The following is a 5,366-nucleotide window of genomic DNA, read 5'->3' on the forward strand; positions in this document are numbered from 1 at the left end:
GAATTGAAAACTTCCAGACTAAAACATTATTATCTTAATTGGAAAGTAGAAATACCTCCACTTAAGTTGTTGACCTGTTTCACTGCATGAAATGCTCTTGGTTCTTTTATAACACAATAACAAAACCATTTGACTTGTAGATCAAGACACTTTGGTGCTTGTTAGCTGGTAGTTGCTTTGCTAGAACACTTTTATGTCCTAAGGTTGTAACGCTACCAGGTCCTAACAAGAGCTCCAGAGAGGAAGCTTTCTTGAACTGTGTCAGCTTTTTAAAGGATTCAGAAGCAGAATTTCTCTGAGATATGAAAATGCACATCGATCAATTTCTGGGGAAAAATATTTTTATGGAGTTTGTTTTGGCTCTTCTTTGCTAGTCTGCTCTATTATTTTCTTACCTTATTTTTTATTTTGCTATTTTACCTATTTTTATTCCTTTAGTTTTCTGTAGGAGATGCTGTTGTAATTGGTGCTATTGTAGCATTCAAAAACAGTACTTGTAAAAAGAATAACGTGCCTTCTAGTGTAAAAGAAGCTGCGTGAATAGCAATTATAATATTTCATGTGGGCATAACAAAAATTACAGGCCGATATTTCCATTTTTTCTGTCTCCTTAAGGACTTTTATGTTCTACTGAGAGCTTACTAGCAGGTAGCTCAGAGGATCTGATGTATAAAGTTTGAGGACTTTGCTAACTTTCCAACAAATGGCGGATGTCTTAAAGAGTTTCAGTACGGAGTTTCTCTTTTTAAATATCACCCTGCACTACAGTTGCTCACTAGTGAGCAACCTCCCAGGAAACATTAGCACAGAACCACTCAGCAAGTTTTGCTATTGATTACAATAGAACCAGGGTTCGAAGTACAACAACTACTAGTTTTAATTGTCAGGGATAATTTTGCGTGCATTTCCTCTGTGAGACAGGAGTCTGATCAGTGCACTAGCTGCATCAGAAAAGACAGCAGTACCTTTATGCTCTATCAAAAGCATTTTGATGAGCTCAGCTTCCCAACAGTTACCATATACCATCTAGTGATACCAAAGGAAACCATAATTTGTAATTCATTAATCTTTAAATGAAACATACAGAATATATTTTGCATTCCTTTTACTAAAATAAAATGTAGTCATGTGTGCCATCTCCTCTCTATGACTAATATTTTACATTTCTCAAGAATCTTGACACCTACTAGTTTTTGAAAGGATTCAACTTCTGAAGATGTATGATTATACAAGAATATCAGCTTTAATTAAAGTTAAAACAAAGTTTCTGCCTTATAGCTAGAGAATTACATACAAAATCGTAAGCCTACAGATGTAAAACTCAGGGGCTTAATTTAAAAGAAAGCCAAAATCTAACCTTACCATTTTTTAAAACGTCAAGATTTTGAAGATCCTGCGTCATGTTTTTTTAAATACTAGGTTAATAGTCTCTGTTGATGGGGAGGAAGTCAGAGAGAGACATTTTAGTGGTCTTGAGACTAAGGCACAAGATTTGCTATTGGGAACAGTAGATTTTAATTCTGAAAAGTCTCTGCATGGAAAACTAAAAGATTTAAATACACTGTATTGTAAAGCAGTAACTGTTCTTTTTTGGGGGGTGGGGGATGTTCTGCTTCTCTGCATCACCATATGGATGACTTCAATTCAACAGCAACATACACTGTGATATGATGCTGACAGCTGGGATAATGGCAGAAGTCAGTGTTTACTTACTAGCAGAAGAAAATTTTACCTTGCCTGCCAACTGGGGCAATAAAACAAATTTGTTTTGTATGCTATGTGGAATTTTACTGCCACTAGGTGACAGCAAAACTATCAGGATTTCTCCCTGGGAGTTCACAGACAGAATGAGTACAGATCCAGCGACAGCCACAGATTAGGAGAACTGAGAAACACAACTCACCCTCACCTCTTCTGTTTTCCCACTTCTTCTCCTCAGCACCATTCAACTTTCTGTCTGTAAAGCAAAATGGGATTGTTCTCATCACTAAACAGCACAGTCCTCCCCAAATTGTTGCACAGAAGTGTATTTGGCACAGGTTGCTACATATCTAGGTTATGTAAGCAAAATACAGATATTATATGAGGTATATTAGTTGGATTTTCGTAGGCCAATTCTGGCCTTAACACTTTATTCTCAACCTACAAATAGTGACCAGAAATCAGTTTAGCTACAATGCAGCAAGACTGCAAGTGTAGATTGCTGAGACAGACATGAATTTGCATAGTTTCAGTCAAAGTAAAAAACTACTTGTAAAGCCAAGACTATACTTTGGACTCCTGTTGATCAACTTACGAATCAGCCAGGCCCTTTTGCACATCACCAGAACAACTCCAATTGCAATTTAAAGCAAACGTAATTTTTGTCTCACTGATACCACCTTGGGCACTGCTTTTACACTATTTGCCAGTGAATGCTCTAGAGAGCCAGGACTGTCAGGTGCCAGGGAGAGCAAATGATGAAGATAGTCTAATACTGCCTTTGCACAAGAGGATTCTCTGCCTAGCTGAACTGGCTGCCAGGCCACTTTGTACTGTTAGCATGCTTAAAACTTGCAGTACAACGGATAAGCTTGTGTCACTGGCTGTAAAAATTATATATAATTTAAAAAATAATCTTCATTGCCACGAAAAATATATCACTTTAATGAAAATGCTAGTGTAACATGGGGATTCCATGCTATGCAATAACTTAGAGGAAAGGAATGCACCAAGTGATAAGCAACAGCAGTTCATAAAGCAAATATGTCATTTAAACAAGGCCAGGATTTGCTTTTAATATAATTACAGCTGTGGAGCTCAATGTTCTACCCCTCCACTGGCTGCTAGCACAAAACAGCCAAAGGTACATTTTGACCTCAGTGGCACATTGCCAATTTTACAACTTTCTCTGGTCAGCACAGAGGATGCATTGAAGGTGCAGAAATGTGGAAAGGGGGAATGATACCACACATCATACACTCCTTTACCGCTAGTGTAACTTGGAGCAATTCTGAGGTTCTCCTAACTAACTCCAAAATCACCTTTGATATCAACAATCAAAACCACAGCAGAAGGAAACTGCTTTCTCCTGTCTCTCTTAAACTGTCGAAGTGCAGCAAGGATTGAGACTTCAGTGAATATAATACAATGTTGTATCAGCAAAGCTTTTATACAGTATCATATACCTCTGAAGAAGCAGAAAAAAATGCTATATAAATAGAAACACTGAACTATGGATCAATAGTTTTCCATTGTCAAAGTATTTCAAAAGATTGGTGGTGGAACCTTAGAAATTTAACAGGGGAAGTGGTGTTTTTTAAGGGTTAGTCTGGTCAATCTTTACTTTTCAATCCACTGTATTCATAATTTAGTGGCAAGCACCAGACATAAATTCCAGATTGATTACATTGTAGATAACAGTAAAAAAAAATATATATATATATATATATATAAACATGAGAGAAGAGAACTGTAAAGCAAGCAGAAGTAGACCGATATAGCTGAGGTGGTTTCAGTTATGACAGACAGGTATAAACTAACACACAGTAGGGAAAACATCTTTGGAATACATGGGATGTTTTCATGTCAAAAGCAGTAGCACAGAAACAGATAGGCAAATAATACATATTCTGACTGAAAATAGAAGTTGATAATAGCAATTGATAATAGTGCAGGTAACATTTTAGGAGGTATAATCTTAATAGATCTTAAGCAGATCACTTTTGATCCCCTTATTCCAATCTATTCAACTAGGTATTTTCGTGTTTCTTATCCCTTTAGGCCAGTAGCATGTAATGCCTTTAACTCTTTGGTTGGTAGCTTTGGCACAATGTGATACTTCCTTTAACTTCCATGTTTGCTCCGTAATTCATAAAGTGTAAAGTAAAATTTTGCATTCGTTAGTGCACTTTCTCAATTGACCTGCAGCTGCAGTAAGCTGTCATCAACCTATCAAAATGCACCTACGGATTTTCTTTTTTACTAAGTATATTTTTCCAGGGTGCTTCTTCTCTCACGAAGCTGAATGCATTGAGAGTAGCTTTGCTTGAACTCTTTAGATCCCTTCAGAATCCAGACTTACCCTTTTTTTTAGGTCAGATTCCAACTGAAACCAATGGGAATTCGACCTCAGTAACTCTGACAGGATCAAGGTCTGGCTGAGCAAAGGATTAAGCCTATTGTTGCTGAACAAACTCACTGCCAAAAAGAGTCTTTTTCTTTTTTTTTAAAATTGCTATTATTTGACTCAGCCTCACAAAGACCTCCTTAAACAGCAGCACAGGTTCCCATATAAATGTGTCCTTGAATGCAATTATGTCACATTTGTTAAATACAGTGCTAATTATAGGTAGGTTCTTCTAGAGTCTTAAAAGTTTGGTGGTTTAAAAAATGYACTTGTTTTAGTATTCCAGACTAAATTTAGAATTTAGTATTCTTAGATTTTTGATCTTTGTTATGTTCTCTGGTGCCTGTGATTTCTGGGAGTAAAAGTATCATCAAAAAGTGCAGCCAGCAACACTTCTAGGTCTACCAAGCTCTGACTACATAGTTTGCACATTTTGTCACGCTGAAATACTTAGCTCTGCATCCATGTGCAGTGACTATTTTGACACGCAGACCTTCTTCCCCTATCAAAATGAATACCATTCCACCTTGAACAACGCGTGGATTATTTCTCCTCACCCTGGGTCAGTCATTTGCCATTGACAAGAGCTCCTGAAGGATTATTTTTGCAGGCCAGCCCCTCGCGGCCAGGCCTGGGCCGGACAGGAGCAGAGTGCCCAGGCCCAGGTCCCGCTCCACCTGCGGGAGACCATCACCACAGCGCCTGCAGCAGAAGCCCCGGTAAAGCTGGAGCTGTGGCTTTGCCAGACTGCCAACCYCCTGAAATTTCGGGGCAAACAAGCTGCACAGGCCGTGCTGCTGGAAAGGCCGGCATCCGGCCACGGCATCAGYTCCTCGGCCTCCCCGGCCAGGGCGGGATCGACTGGGATCGGCCCTCGGGTCACACAAGAGTGACACAACTAGGCTGATTTTTCTTCCCCCGTGCTGTGAGTGGCCTCTCACCGATGTGGCAGCACCTGAGCTACAAGCCTGTGGCTTGAGGAGCGCAGCGGGCTGCTTTCGGGTCACAAACCCCCAGAAACGCACAGAAACTGCCTCTGCGCCCACACCTCGGTGCCCTGAGGGCCGGGAGCCATCGCCCAGGCGAGGACCCTCCAGCCGCCACGAAACGCCGGGCACCCCGGTCTCTCCATGCGCTCACGCCACGTCACAGGCGCCCTCCCGTGACGCGCCCCAGGCTCCCCATGCGCTCACGACACGTCACATGTGCCCGTCCGTGACGCGCCCCCGGGCCCGCAGCGCACCGGGCGCGGCCCCGC

The sequence above is a fragment of the Apteryx rowi genome, unplaced genomic scaffold (assembly GCF_003343035.1).
Source record: "Apteryx rowi isolate R43461 unplaced genomic scaffold, aptRow1 scaffold_305, whole genome shotgun sequence".
Classification (NCBI taxonomy): domain Eukaryota; kingdom Metazoa; phylum Chordata; class Aves; order Apterygiformes; family Apterygidae; genus Apteryx; species Apteryx rowi.